Source organism: Lepisma saccharinum, chromosome 15 (assembly GCF_977018435.1).
Source record: "Lepisma saccharinum chromosome 15, izLepSacc3.1, whole genome shotgun sequence".
NCBI classification, from domain to species: Eukaryota; Metazoa; Arthropoda; class Insecta; order Zygentoma; family Lepismatidae; genus Lepisma; species Lepisma saccharinum.
In genome coordinates this window covers 10,345,051-10,361,945 of record NC_139243.1, presented here as the reverse complement: position 1 = coordinate 10,361,945, position 16,895 = coordinate 10,345,051, and the positions used below count along the sequence as shown (strand labels likewise).

The window sequence follows — 16,895 nt, the reverse complement described above, 5'->3', positions numbered from 1 at the left end:
TATATACATACATATATACATGCATATACAATGTATGTGTGTAATTCTTGATCTCATGTCGCACTGCATTTCTACTGAAATTCTAGCCTGATTTCATTTTAGTCACACTGCCACGCGGGAAACTCGGAGTGGCTGATCTAAGGTCGGAATTTTTCCGGCTTCGTACCCGCTCTAGGGCTTACCCTGGGGGGTAAAGGCGGCCGCAGCATGGTGCTGATCACATCACCTCCAAGATGGCCGACATCAAAAATATGTGGAGCCCACATACCCTAAATGTGCCTTCATAGCACTGTGCTATATGCACAGGGAACTTTACCTTTACACGTATATTGTATTCGTTTCTGTACCCTTGAGTACCTACGTTAATTTTTTACATATGCATATACGTACCCTCTACTATGTCAATGGCTGAGGGTTCCCTAAAGGCTTACTTGTCTCCACCCCCCCCCCCCCCGCACTGCGGGGTTTTGCGGCTTGTAGATCCGGCATTGCGTAGACTACAAAAGAAATAATTCCACAATGCAAGCAATGCGTACATACAAGAAAAATCTTTCTCTGTTTCGTCATCTGATTGCCTTTGTCTCTCTCTTTCTTTCTGTTTTTATCTATTTCTCTGTTCTTTGCTTTCTTCTTCTTCTTCTTCTTCTTCTTCTTCTTCTTTCATAACTTGCTCTTTCACTTTCTTACTACCTTTCGTCTATTCCTTCTTTAAATTTGTCCGGAACTTAACTTTACATATGTGTTGAATTTGGGGAGCAAACATTTTATGCCTTCAAATTTCTCAAAATGGGTATACATTATGTGCCTGAAATAGAGTTGGAAGTGGTCGGAAAAACCCGGCTTTTTTGGTTGGGCTTTTTTCTCAAAAGTGTCTCAAATCAATGAAAATACAGGAGTTGGCAGTATTTTTCCTGTTTCATGGTTTTAGTTTATATCCCTACTATAAAATAAACACTCATTCCTAATATAAAATACAATTTACAATATGAAATTCGTAGCTAGACATAAACAGTGTTTTTAAAAAAGCTGGTGGTTCTTTCTGAGTGTTATCTTCATATTTCGGTAGGCTTATTAAATATATCTATGTACTATAAACATATTCACGTAACTAGAGTAGTTTTGTATGTTTTTTTAATAGAACCTAATATTATGATATGATTTTCAATGCTTGAATTTGTTATACAAACATGTACACGAAGTAACAAAAATACTGCTCTACCTTTTGAAAATCTAGTATCAAATCTCTTTACATTAAAGTTTGTGTTCAGTAAAATATATTTGTATTCTGGCTTTCCGGTACATCATGTAAAATTTGGTTAAATGGCCGCTAAACCTGGTCACGGATCAAATAGTGATGTATTTTGGCTGCTTGTTACCATGGCTCTCAATCTTGGTAGACCACAGCCCAGTATATTTATTTCTTACAAGTCGATGCCCTGATCCCAGCAATTTCACTTATAAATACATTTCTGGTCTATAAAGTTTGTATGGGAATTGATATGCACGCTCAATTGATATTAATATATCAACTATGACATAATCATAGTTCAATTATGTATAGACTTGCTGTCAAATATAAAATTATATTTAAATTAGTCGTTAACATCTAGAACAACGACTTTGCGAAGCAGAGCAAATATGACTGGCCACAAATGGCAAAAAAAATCTATTTAAGAAATCTGGACTGGACCAACAGCTTGAAATTAGATCTAAAGCACTCTGCCTCCACTGAGGATTATACCTCAAATCCCTTCTTATTACAAGGCCGCAACAGCATTTCTTTATTCCACTGCAGAGGCCTATAAAAGGAGCCTTCTATTTAGAGGCTTGCCTTTTTCCAACAACAGTACTTGCAAATTGTTCTCTGTGATTTACAAACTAAATTAAATCTTCATCTCTGATGAAGTAGCTAACAATCTTGTTAAGTATAGAAAATATTCAGACCGAAGCAACACATGACAGTGGGTGTGTCACATTGAAGTGACAAGTGACATGGGCCCCTTCAGTCTGTAAGCAAACATCCACCAAGCATGCTCAAACAAGACCGAGGCAATATGATGCGCGCCATTGAAGGAGCTTTCAGACTGAAGTCACAGATGACAAGTGACGCAGTCTCCTTCAGTATAAAGCAAAACATTCACCGTGCATGTAAGAACAACAGACCGAAGCGGCACGATGCACGCCACTGAGAAAACAGTGTAGTCCGAGTAACATGCAAGTGACATGTTTAGCTCGTTGTCGCACTTTGGTTCAAAAGGTTGAATGGATTACTGAGGGTCTGCTTCCAAGTGACACATGTCACTTGTTGCTTCGGTCTGAAAGTTCCCTGAGAAAACTGTACAGTCCAAGTGACAAGCCACACTTCCAGCTTATGTTGCTTCGGTTCGAAAAGTTGCATTTACTTCTAAGGGTTGGTTTCCAAGAGTCACATGTCGCTACGGTCTCAAAGCTCTGTTGAACAGGATATATACACGTAATACATATATTTCTGCACATGTGTTGTGAACAGTAAAGATTTTTAATTATCCCAAAACATCGAATATTTTGATATTAACATTTGTTTCATATTTTATGACATCAACATTTAAATTGAGATATAAGCATGTACAAACTTGTTTTAAGTCCATTTCATGGCCAGATATGCTCATCAGGACTAAACGTTTAGTTGTAACCCTAGCTTAACCGTGCCGTACAAAAACTTACACACCGGTGAACTCACAAAATCCATTATATTCCTTTTTAATGCTTTTTTGTTTCTAGAAGTGCAGTTGTTTATTAAATATTATAATTAGTAATTACCATAATTAACATAGGTGCACTGCCACTGGCATAAGTATCTCAAATGAGATGCTTTCAAAGATGGCGCCTGATATGCCAACCAAGTGCATTTTGTCTCCTAATTACATTACATTTATGTTTTTATGAACAAAAGTAATACAGAAATATTGCGAACATCCTAAGGAACAATGTAATGTATTTTCAAACAGTTGAAAAATCTAAAAAATAGAGGTGGCCCTCAACCTCGGTAAGCTAGGGTTAAAATTGTATCTGAACCACTAAGCAACATGTGTCCACTGAGATTGGCGAATATCTGTCTGTTTCTTGGCTGCTACATCATGTACATTTTTGTAGCTAGTTGTAAAATATGTCATTACAAACCTGTAAACTCATAACAGTAAGTTCAAGTGAAATAGGTTAGCTGTAATTGGTAAAACGCCAAAATTTCCGGTTTTTTTTTCGAAAAGCAGGCTTTTTATCGAAAAAAAAAACACCCATTCAAAAAAAGCCGGCTTTTTTGCAACTCTAGTCTGAAATAAAGTTTATGAATATTTTGTTACAAAAAATGTATTCGAAGTCGGCTGTACCGTTCACGCAGGGTCACTGCCAGGGGCTGGAATTGTATACGTGGATGCTTTCAGTGACACAATACTGCACCCAACAATTTGTCGTGTTATTATTATTATATTTCTTATTTTGTATTGCTATATATTTGCATATTGAAATCAGTAAATAGAAAATTTAAAATAGTGATGGTGTGCGTTAATATCATGATACATGGATGGAAGAATTTTGAGACTTTTTTAACTCATAAGAACACAATGTTTTTCAAAAGTTGGCACCCCTGGCTGCTTTCTAGTGGGCAGCATACACAATAAAATATTTCGTATATTCAAAATATTCCGTTCTCAAAAATGGTATCTGGTGGTCATTTTATGGTGCTTACATTTACCACTAGTTTTTCCTGAATTTTTAGTGCTTTTATTTGAATTTTTTTAATTTCAGAGGGGTCTGTAGCCCCTTCAGTCCCCCTTCTCATCTGCAGCAGGTGTGCAGCAGGCTATTTCTATTGCAGAGGGTATGCTAAGACTATTAAAACTACTTTTAACGCATTCCAATGCAGAAATCGAGAGCACATTTCCGACATAAACACAAACATGAGGAAGAGGAACATACTCAGTGTAATTTCTTCAGCCTGTCTGTGATAGAGTATGAATATGCATAAAACAAGTAGCATATCTTTTTCCATAAAATTTCTACAACCTGCAACAATAAAATTGATTGCTTACGGAATTAATTAAGAGAACATGTCGATCTGGAACATAACTGTGCTAATTTTACATGTTAATGGATATTTTAAACACACTAATTTCCAACGATGGGTCGGTCCTCCTTAGTTATTTTATTCCTTATGCTCTTTATTATTTTTTCTCCGTAAGGAATGAATTTGAAAAATATAAAATTTGGGGAAAGAAATGAGGGAGCATTATTGAAAATACTAAGTCCTGTACAAAATATTTTAGAAGCTTTGTTGTCAAGAAAATTCATTGCTGCCAAACCGAAATTATTTTTTTCTTTTGGTTTGCAGTAATACTTAATAGTAAAAAGAACCAAATAAACAAAATATACATGAAAACACGTTTACTGTAACGATTCCAACATGAAATCGTTTTGGGTGACGATAGACTGGCAGTTGTTGTTGTTGTTGTTTTTTTGTTTTTTTAGTGCGTTCTTCACCCCACACGCACTCTTAGAATCCATGACGGTCTAAGGCCGTCAATTTTCGCTGTCATCCAAATACAGTTAAAAAATGACCGTTTTTAAAGTAAACGGCTATCACATACTTGCCCTAATTAATTAATTCTGAGTGATTCAGTTTTAACCAATTTATAGTAATTATAAGCAGGTGTAATCATTATTTAATTATATTTATGCATGATGAAATATTGAAATTGAAATAAAAACGGTTGCGTACCGTTTTAATAAATTAACAGGCAGGTTGTTAAATTTTTAACGGTAAAATACGGTTAATTTTACGGTAAATTCTAACAATGTATGGAAGTATTAAAATATGACCATGGCCGTTTTATCAGTATTAACGGCAATTACATAGTTAACCTATTTTATATAGTTTAATGGCTCACATTTAAAAAAATATATTTATGGTACTGAACTGAAGAAATATTCCAAATTAAACTGTTATGTTCCGTTCTTATAAATTAACACGGTAGAATGTTGGAAATTTTACGATAACATCTAACAGTAGGACGCCGCCTACACCTACAAAGTATAGGTTTGTGAATAAAGTTTCCAAAGAATTCCCAATGCGAAATTATATATATATATATATATATATATATATATATATATATAAACACAAACACACACACACATGTGTGTGTGTGTGTACGTTTGTGTGTATACATATCTATAATTTATTTAATATTTAATTTCAAGGGTTTACATTAAGGTTAAAAAAATTTAAAGGCTTTTACAAGTAAATTCTTGGGATTGGGACATCGACTTAAGAAAAGAGGAATTTTCCGGGCCGCGGTCTCATAAAAGTAAAGAAGCACTGCTCTGTAGTATCAATTTCCTATTCAATAACAAACTTCACAAAATAAAATATTTGTTCAAATCATATACAGCAACATTTGGCAGAATTATTTCACTTGGAGCATATCTCCAGATGGTACGGTTATTGCCGCCAACAAAAAACTATATGTTACATAAATGTTAGGTTCTTGCAGAAGGGTTTACGTTAGAGCCAGGAAGCAACGACTCAACGCTTTGCCAAACAAACTACAAGCGTTATTTCTTTAAGCACTCGACCTAAATATGTGTATCTTCTTGCACCATATTACTTCCTTAAAGCTTTTGAGTTTCTCTCAGCTCATTCGACACATATCCTGCTGCTATGCTCAGTGATATGCAAGATTTAAACTGAGTTTTTGTCAGCGGCGTGCCTATGAATTTGGAAAGTAGTGGGGTCGTATACTTTTTAGTAGTCAGCACTGTGCTAATTGAGCTTTTTGTTTTAGGGGAGCGTGCTCACTCAGTGGCGAATTAGCGATTTCATTTTGGGAAGTAGATTCACATTTTATGTTACCAGTCAGTAAACTAAACTATTGTAATGAGGTTAGAACACTCGTTATAACTACATCTGGGATTTTTAGGTTCTAAATAGTGAGCTTTTACGTTCCTAAAAAGGCTCTAAAGTCCTAAAATAGGTTCCAAAAACTCTAAAATAGGTTCTAAAATTCTTGAAGTAGGTTAAAAAAAAACTTAAAATACGAGAGTTCAAAATTCCTGAAAAATGCTGATTCGGTATAGTCACCGGCAATGAAAATGGGACACCTATATCCTGAAATACGTACTACCTTGCATAACGTTATGTGTGTTGCCTAACCCTACGGCGATGGCAGAACTTTCCATTGGGAATTTGCTATTAAAATCCACTTTTCGCCGTATAGGCAACAATTTTTTTTCATGTTATTCACAGTCAAACTCCGCAATTTTGTCTGTGAGGATCATCTTATTTGTTGAAAATAATCTTTCAACAAAAACATAGTCAGTGGTGCAAACTTCAATGCTGAAATGTTAGTTTGCAAGGCGTGAATGCCACAAAGCACCCAAGTGACGCAAAAGTGAGCAAGACCACACACATCAGACCGCTTTCGATTATACAGGTAACAGTGGCACCAGGCATTTTGTTTTGTTTAGAGCTTTGAAAAATCACCATGGACTTGGAGGAAGGGAAATCGACAGAGAGTACGTTTCAAACACGTTCGTCATTGAATTTTTTCATGACCAATCAAAGCAAATGCCTCTGTGTAACATAAAAATCCTGTAAAACCTTTAAAAATATATGAAAACCTAAAAAGATGCATAAACCTAAAATAGGTTCTAACAGGCAAAATAGTTTTTTTTAGGCACTATAAAACCTCATCAGTTGTTGCGGTTTTTAACGAAACGCTGATATAACTTATAATTTCTTACATACCTGTAAAGGAAAAAATAGGTTAAAAACCTAAAATCCTAGGTCTAGTTATAAAATAGTCATTAAATCTTATTCAATACATTTAGACGTAATTTAGAAACAGTATGTTTACATGCTAAGAAAACCCAAACTCGTACACTGACATCAGGATTCGCACAACCGTCATGTACGGGCCAATTTTGTTTGTGAAAAGAAATAATGTGAAATAACGTGAACTCCTGTTTGAACAACCGAATAGTGAACAATCTTAAACAAAGTTCAAATCTCCCGCCCGTCCGCATGAATTCCGTCATGGCTGCTCGAAGCCACAATGAAACGGTTTGTGACGTAGGCGAAACACACCGGTTGGAAGCCCAGTATGGCTTTCAGGAATAACTTAAGCTTAAAGTGAAATAAAAATTGCGCGTTTGCATGAAGAGCGGATTGAATATTAAGCAGGTACTTCACGAATTCCCAATTACGTGATAGATCTCCACGACTCTGGTAATCATTGTTAAATAACAGGTTTTCGAAATTCACAACACAAGCTCTGAACTGCAGTCAAACTGTATTTCCCTTTCGTTTATCGCCGTGAATTGATGAAAACAAAACAAGAGCAAAATGAAGGGGTCCCAGTCAAGTGGCGGCGATTGGGGGGGGGGGCGAGGGGGCCAGTTGCTCCGCCCGGTTTTTGCCCCTTTTGTCCCCGCACTATCCTAAACCTTACCTACTTATCGCACACCGTATCGAACACCTTCATCTACTGACGTCACGATAAATGTTCTCGTTGTTAGGTTAGACACAGTGGTGGCAATTAGCCCCCCCCCCACTTTTCGCCATTTTTGCCCACGCACTATGCTAAACCTTATCTACAAAGGGAAATATACTGTCTTTGCCCCCCCCCCGTTTTGACACCTTGCCCCCACACCCCGCTTTTGGAACCCAATCGCCGCCACTGGTTAGGCATGTTAGGTTCAGACCTCTTAGCATACAAATAATACCTGCTTGGTCAAGCCCCGAAAAATTTCAGTGTATTTATCGCCCTAAACCTAACATGGCTAATCTACTAACGAAAGAAATACGCACTGGCATCAGTAGACGAAGGTACCCAATGCGGTGTGCGATAACTGAGTTGAAACTGCACAGAAAGGCTAATCGGGACTTGACCTACAGTTTAAAGTGGGATCCGAACCACTATGTGCCACCACCGGGTATCGAACCCGGGACACCTTGATTACAAGGCGACGACGCTACCACTGCGCCATCGGGGAGGCGGTGTGCGATAAGTAAGACCCAGAAAATGAAATCTGAGAACTTTTACACAGGTAGTAGTTTTTACAAAAATTACTATCGGTGTAGGAAGATCCACGATGATATTCTATATTAGTATGAAAATTTAATATCTGGCTTTCGAATTGAAAAAAAAATGTACAACTGAAGTAACAGCAGGAATTTACTTTTCCATACTTTGGTTTTATTAAGTTATAACCTACTTTGTAACGAACCTGAGCGTTTAAGGTTTTATATTTGTAAAAAGTTAAGACTTTTTAAATGTTTGTTACTTCAAATAATGTGCAAGTTGTCACAGACAACTATAGTTAGATTGATACAGTTGTGGTTTGAACTTGTGTATATGTTTAGAAATACGTCACAATCTGTTCGTGTTGACGTCACTTTCTCATCTCAGCAGTGGAAGTGAACCCACCTGAATGTTTTTCACCTGACGACAGACTCAGTTAGAAAACAGGTGAAGGTGAGAAATCAACAAAAACGTGGTAACGGTTAATGGAATGCCCAAATAGTGTAATTGGTAATTATTTTCGTTTCATTCTGGCTATACTCGGAAATAATAATTAAGTACAGACACTTTCGTGTATTTACGTTTGTCTTGTCCAACGTTAATTCTATATGCAAGTGTGTTTAGTGATTGTGATGTGATTTAATATGCTATAGAATTGTAACGTAAGCAAATCTGTACCTTGCTTGTAAGTCCACTTACGATAGGAAATATAAGTGATTATAAAACTGCGTTTAACTTCGAATACTGTGTTGTGTTTCTTTTCTACCCAGCAAGTCCTGATGATTTGCAAAGATTCTCATGTTCCCGACTAAAGGAGTAGCGGACTAACTTTCTGACGCCTGGTGTACAACAGGGGGACGTTGCAACTTGATAGGGGTCAAATGGATTTAGTTTATGACTACGTTTTTTCTGCTACTTTTGGTTAATCGCGAATATAAGGATGAATGGTGATGCATGAACGGACAATCACAAACATATAGGGACGACACAACAATAGCCGCACAGATGATTATCCTGGCTGCAGGTCCAGGCGCCATAGCTTCGCTACTCTGAAAAAGGCAGTTCAGGGTGTACCACGTGACATTTGGGTGTCTTCGGAAAGGGTCACCCTCTACTATTTTTATTGTTTTGTTCAGATTCGAAATCAGAGAATCTGAAAATAACCTTTTCCAGTTTGAGCCATTTAATAGGCCGTTGGCGAAACAACAAAAAACACCGACACGTTTGCAACTTTCCTTTAGGTTATTTTTAACCCATTCCTCATTTGGCCTATCGTGCACGCGAACAATAAATGAGTAATTATCAGTTGTGAAAATAGTCTGAAAGAATGTGTGGCCCGTATGTTGCAAGGCATTCAAAGCCGGCAAGCCTAATTAATAACTTTCTCCTGGAAATTAAATATTTGTGCGATGCTGGCTAGTCTATTGTTTGTTTGATGCGAATAAAGAACGAAAGAACATTGTAAAGTTGACGTACTCTCACCTGTACATATGTTTGTTTCACGTGCATATGTTTGTTTAATGCTTGCATCCTCTCACCGAAACGGAACGAACTAGTTGGTTATGTAACCTTCACATACTTTAGATTAGAACATGTCATGTTGCATATTCCTTACGGGCATAATTATTAAAGTTCATCGCTTTTAAGGCACCAATTAACATACTAGTCTTCCAGAAAGCATGTTACGAAAAGAATGGTAATGATATTTATTAAGAGAATCCACCTAAAATCGTATTGCTTGGTTTGTATACATGGCTCGGAAGTTCGCAAAAGAAGTCTACGATACTATCAAGACAGTGCTCAGTATAGTAAAAGTATTGAGAAGCAGAATACATTGTTTTAATTTTGCAATTTGTTTTGTTTATGGGTCATTTTCTTTATTGAGTAATTCTGCACATGAGCGCATACTCATGTGTCAATGAATGAACTAATTACATCTACTGCAGTCAAGTGTAACTCCACGTGGCCTCAACCCATGTCCAAATGTGCACTCGTTCCTTTGTGGCGTTATGTACGTTGCAACAAAGTTGCTGCTGCACATGCGACGATTAGTGATTCCAATAGGTCGTTGGCCTTCCGTTCGTAAACCTTGGATTTGATGAATCACCTTGAGTTAGGTCGGGGGACCGAGGAGCCCACATGTCCCAACCCCCTTTTATGTATTGTCGCCACATCTTGTGTATGTCTGTAATCGTCAGTTCTAATGATTCTAGTATACCAGCATCCTGTGTTAATAAATTATACCAACCATGTATGAACCATATATTTCAATCTTGTTACAAACTTATAAACAATTAGGATTCTATTATAGTTACCCAGTTGCACATGGCAACCGATAACAACTGACGTGATTACCCGAGATGTGTTATTAGTCTATCCACTCCTCTACTTATATATTTTCCGGCAAGGGTGTTGTTCAGGTTGTCACGGACAATTGAAGGGGAAGAATGAATGAGTTGAGTATTGATTTTAAGTCCACTTTATGCACAGGAAGACTAATCGGGACTGGATCTACAGTTTAAAGTGCAATCCGAACCACTTGTACCTCCACCTTGATTACAAAGCTCTGACGTTATCTCTACGCCATCGGAGAGGTGGGGGAAGAAAGAAGAAAAGAAAGAATGAGATGTCCGTGTTTGCATTCAAATGGGTGGTGATATTTGAGACGCCCTGTACAGTTCCATAAAATTAATTATAAAGAGCTCTACGTTTTCAAACTGTAAAGATCAAGGATGATTTTTTTTTTTTGTCCTTACAGAAGTTTAAACTGAAAACTGGAAGAGGACATTTCAACTACAGTAAATTGTAAGTACAGTATTTTCTTTATTCTAATTTCAAATTTTCTTACAAGGAAGAGGTACAACTTCCTTCTCTAAATACAGAAAACTGGCGGGAAATTTTTATCTGTTGAAGTATTGGGACTGAGATTGCTTTTGGAAAGGATTATTTGAATGGAATAAAGATGAACTCGTCCTCAAAAGGTTAAAACGTTAGTGTCACTAGATATGTCTTACTTAGCGTCCCTTTTTTTTTTAGCATATTTAGGTTAATTGTGACGATTAGAATGAAGGATGACTGGACGAAATTGATTAAGAATCAGCTGCATCACCCATCTCTGGATTCGAACCAGGAACCTTCGCCTTGCGAGATCGTGAATTTACTCCTAGACCAATATCTGTCAACCTTCGTGACCCCACATCCCGGCAACTTCATTTCTTAAAAGTTGATTCCCCGATACCAGTGGCGTTCCAAAACCGGGGGAGAGGGGGGGGGGAAGGTGCCAAAACTGGTGGGCAAAGATAAGGTTTAGCATAGTGCGGGGCAAAAGTGACGAAAAGTGAAGGGGCAACTGCCCTCCTCGCCCCCATAATTGCCGCCACTGCCCGATACCAACAATTTTACTCGTAAATTACTTTCTACATTTTTAACTTTACATGTTAATAAATATGTGCCTCTGAAATTTAATTTAATAAGTGCTGATTTTCATTGGTTGTTTCATTTCGGACACCGAAAAATTCCAATTAATCAGAATATTTCCACTTCATTATATTTATTTGTTAATGAAAATTGCTGCGCAAACTACGTTGATGCTTTGGCTTCAAGCCGCTTAAACTTCCGACCCTACCTCTAGAAAGGCCCAAAATTTGGAAATTCAAATTTGGAAGCTGCACGGATGTCAGTCTCCTCTCAGCAACTTTGATTTCTCACCAACACTGGAAAGAAAGGATTTCCTTTTATCGCTAGTGAACATCAAACGAAAAGCCATCTTACCAGATGGTTGCCAGCACGCACGTATCTAGAAATACAGGGTGTATCAAAAAGAATCATCCGATTTCAAAAGGCTATATTTAGGGAACCAATGAACATAGAACTTTGCATTAAGTTGTAAAATACATGTTGGAATATAAAGTTTTACTTACAATAGAAAGTACAGACCGTAAACCTTTTTTCGGGAAATGGCGACAAACTGAATGTCTTTTGCACCTTTATCCAGTCATATCTGGAAATGCAGAACTGGCTTCTCCCGCAATTACAAGCAGACTCTGATGCCTTTCATATTCCAACAGGAAGGAGCACCACCACTGCCACCTGGATGTTCATTCATTTCTTAACAATGAGCTTCCTCAACAATGGATAGGCCGTAGGGAGCCTACCGATTTGGCTTCACACCATTGGCCTCCAAGATTGCCAGATCTCACAATCTGTGATTTTTTCTTGTGGGGGATTCATGAAAGATCCCACATATGTGTCCCCCCTCCCTTTAAGAACTGTGGATGAGCTGTGAAACCACATAACAACAGCAGTGACTGCAATAACACCAGCCATGCCCCCTCAAGTATGGGATGAATTTCACTATTGTGTGGTTGTATGCTGTGCATCCAGAGGTAGACATATAGAGCAATTGTAAACATTATGTAAATAAAACTTTATATTCCAACATGTATTTTACAATTTACAGCAAGGTTCTATGTTCATTGGTTTCCTAAATATAGCCTTTTGAAATCGGATGATTCTTTTTGATACACCCTGTATATTTCGGTTGGGGGAGGGGGGTCCGAACCAAGTATCTCAATAATAATAATAATAATAATAATAATAATAATAACAATATGAATATTTACATTAAAATAATTAAGTAATAATTAAATTAAATATTAATAAAAAGATGGTATAAGAATAGGGAACATCAAATAATTATTATCCACCTTGCGTGTACTTAAGATCGCCAAAATTTGTATAAAAACAAGGAAATTAATGTCAAATACATCAAGAATTGAATATTTATCGATATCGAATAATTTTAAAAATGATGTTAGATCCAGTTGACGAAAAGTTTCATATTATCATTAGTAGTAGTGTGCATAATCTTCTTTGGGCTGTCCTTCAAACCAGTATGATCCAAATATAATAATAATAATAATAATAATAAATAAATATAATAACCCTTGCCTTCCAAGTTCATGGGAATTAAATTATCATCGAGTACAGTATTATTCTGAAAAGTACATTTTCATCAACTTATTTTAGTAATCAGTAGGGACATTGAATTTTCGCGATGCGCGAAATCGCGAAATGTGAAAAGAAAAAAATGAACATTCTGCACGTAACTACACCCCCAATGATGAAATATGCATGAGTTTTATTCGCGAAGTAATACGAAATGTGTGCTTTTCCACGAAATGAACGTTTTTTAGCGAAATAACCGTGAAATATCATCAAATTAAGTAGAAAACGCGCAAAAACCGGCAATCGATGCTGTGCGCGCAAACTGTCTATTTGTAACGAAACGTTTGCCTAAAGTTTCCTACTACTTGCAGCTGAAGAACGTTTTATCTTCGATCACATCAGGAAGACGCTGCAAATTGGGATTTCCCATGCACATAATCTCAGTTCGAAAACTTCGCTCCTTGCCAAGCTCCATTCCTTTCTTCCCCCGAATGTCTACTCAACGTCCAGTTTCATTGAACTTGCTAGCTGTAGCAGCGATAAGATTAGTCTGTTCCCGCACATCAAGGGAAACAATGGTGTCATTTGTGTTCAGTCATGAATGAATTTTGTTTATCATCATGTGATTTTCAACATGTGTTTGTGTATGTGCAGTAGTGATTATTTTATTTGTTGAACAGCAAGGATATCCTTTAAATTCATACAATGAATAATGCAATTTAGAAATGAAGTGATTTTGTGTTGATGTTTTCTTTTTGGTTGGACAGCTAAGTACTTGTGTATGTGTACAGTATATAAAAATGAAGTAAAAAAAAGGTAAAGTGTTCCCCTGTGCATAGCACCACGCCATGAAGGCGTATAGGGGGTGTGGGGGTAATAAAAATGAAGTAGTTTATCAATTTATAGCTGTTTTTTATGTTGTTTCCTCTCATAATGAAAACGTGTGTGCCATTTTTTTCCACCGCTGGTATATACCGCTGACCTAACATTTTATTTACCGCTCTCCTCAGTTTTCATTTACCATAAATTTGTCTCCCTAGTAATCAGTAAGTCTCTCGGGAGGGTCCAGACTCCCTGGACCCACCCCCCTAAATACGTCCTTGGTTGCCAGCTCGGGCTATAATTCGCAAACTTCAGGATAACCTCTCGAGACCCGGTATAATTAACTCCAGGGCTGGCTTTTGAGAAACGTTGCCCTAGACGACCTTAAGGCGCCAAGGGATAAAATTACGTAATTTGACACAGGTAGCCCATACAGTTTTCGTCAGAGAATACCCGAGATAAACGCTGCATTTTGTCCGACGGAAGGTCGAGATTTTCATAGTCGCTTGTAAAAGCGTTCATTTTTGTTTATTCTAGAAGCACGTTACATAGTAAGAGTGCACAAAGCGTGAACATGAAGGAGAAAGGCTGAGGAAAATGTCGTCAGACCTGAAACGCCAAATATGACTTTGAATGGTGAAAACTTTATGTTAAATAGGGAGAGAGTTCATTCTGCCTAAGAAATACACGGAAATCTAACACATTCGTTGTTATTTTTAATAACCAACATCTAGTTTAATGATCGTGATAAGACGATGCCACACGATGAGGAAGCCCCCGCATCCCCTAAATGTGCCTTCATGGAACGGTGCTCTTTGCACGGGGAACTTTGCCTTTTTACACGAGGAGGAATACATGCGCTTCGAATATATCGGAGGCGCATTTCGACAAAATTGTCACAAAATCTTTTACTTCAAGCAACCTCCAGTTCGCACCTATAAAGGAGATTTGTTGCTTGAGAACGAACCAACTGCGTTTCACACTGCAGTGGCGTCACACGTTGTACAAGCCTGTGGTCGCTTTTGAAGTGACACGCGAAACGTGTCGCTTGTCACGTCGGTGTGAAATTTCCCTAACAGAAGCATTATCTTCGAATTATCTATTGAAAGAGTTCTTATTAGATTGTCAAAATAGGTATTTCGTCTTTTTATGTGCAGTAACAAGGGAGTGTTCCAAGAAAGAGATAATATCGAACGTGAATTATTTCAAATCGAAGCCTCCTATTGCAAACTTCTTCTCTTTTTCCTCAAATCCATCCCTCGAAATGGACTGGAGCGGCGGTTCCGTTTCGTGAATATCTTGAACCTTTACGTTCCGTCTCGTCACAGATGGCAACGGACCGTTCCGATTAGTTTCATATTTCTACATATTTCACATTTTATTTTTCAGTGTGAACTAAAATGTTAATTCTCTTTAATATTACATATTACAGCATTTCTATAAGCTTACCCTAGGAGAGGATGGGGTCTATATGCCACTCATGAATACAGTACTGATTCCATTCAATATAACCGTAATGTAAAATAATATCACTTTAATATAGCTGAAATATCACAAAACCTTACGGAAATGTATCAGTAATGTTACACTGACATGTTTCTGTAACATTACGAATGTCATGTTATATTCGCGGACATTTTTACATTGCTGAAACATCACTAATGTTTCGGAATGTTACAATGTTTCACGAGTTACGTATCCGTAATATATCTGAAACCATGTTGTGCTGTATGGGAATAATGTGAAATAATATCACCGTAATGTAACTGAAATATCACAAAACCTTACGGAAATGTATCTGCAATGTTCTCCTGACATGTTTCTGCAAATGTTACATTGACACGTTTCTGTAATGTTGCACTGCCATGTTTCTGTAACATTACGAATGTTATGTTAGATTCTCGGACATTTTTACATTGCTGAAACATACCTGAAACATCACAGTAATGTTTCGCAATGTTGCTGCAATGTTACAATGTTTCACGAGTTACGTATCCGTAACATATCTGAAACCATGTTGTGCTGTATGGGTATGTTGCCTTCATCTTTTGTGACTTCTCTTGTACTTTTTATTTGTTAATTATTATTATTTATCGTGTCTTGTATATTCGATTGTTTTGACAGAGATATCCTCCTACATTTGGGCTCTCTTTTCATGGTCCGTAATTTTCCATTCATATTTCCATATTTTATAATTTCCCTGATTATCCTAACGATATGATTTTGGCTGGGCATCCAAATTCAAAACTCAAATAAAACAATTCTGCTTTTTATATTTCTGATATTAAGATGAGCAGACATAGGTTGACCTTGATCATGCGCAAAATAACAAAATGGAAACATATCTCACTTACGCAAATTGATTATTTTGATAAGCATTATTAAGACAAAGCATTGAGGACACGTTTGGGCGAGCTTACTACTATTCACGATTTGAATCAGTTTAAATTTTTAAAATGAAAGAAAATTCCAGAACGTTCGTTTCCATGTGTCTGTATATTATTTGATGGTTATGTAGATATTTTAATATTAACTATTATTAATTCTTATACAGGGCTCCATTTCACTAGTTGTTCCTCTAGACGCTGTAATAGTCAGAGACAAAAGAAAAAAGAAATAAAAGCAACACAATGAACATTTTAACGATGGTAAAGCGTTCAGTTTCCTGAAAATTTCAATTTCGAGCCCTGCACAAACCTAGCATTTCAAGGTCACACGGTAAAGAAGATAAAAACACTCACCACTTCACTTTCCTTACAGCACCGAACACTTCCCAGGCATATTTTGTTGCATAAAGATTAAGAACACACCCGACTTATCCATTCAATCTCTCTACACTAGGGAATATAGAGATCGGATACATGGTTCCAGGGAAAGAAAAAAAAAAGAAAGGAGAATTCCGGAAGTTGTGATGGTGAAAGTTAAAAACAAGTTCAAGAAGTGCCTCCCTACTTCTTCCGATAAAATTCTGACTGTAACTCGTTCAGCACAACGGAAGATTAATATTGTCGTTCCTCTCAAACTCAGAATTTAAAGATGGGGACGAACCAAGTAGCGTTTGCCTCTATG

At 37.1% G+C, this 16,895-nt stretch overlaps 1 protein-coding gene across 1 annotated transcript in view; it reads right to left on the bottom strand.

The window, feature by feature from the left end:
• LOC145999577 (fatty acid synthase-like) overlaps positions 1–16,630 on the bottom strand; it is a 138,624-nt gene extending 121,994 nt beyond the window's left edge. The window contains exon 1 of the mRNA XM_083136602.1: positions 16,568–16,630. The gene's annotated coding sequence lies outside the window, so the exon portion shown is untranslated. The remainder of the gene's footprint in view (positions 1–16,567) is intronic.
• Between the last annotated feature and the right edge of the window lie 265 nt (positions 16,631–16,895).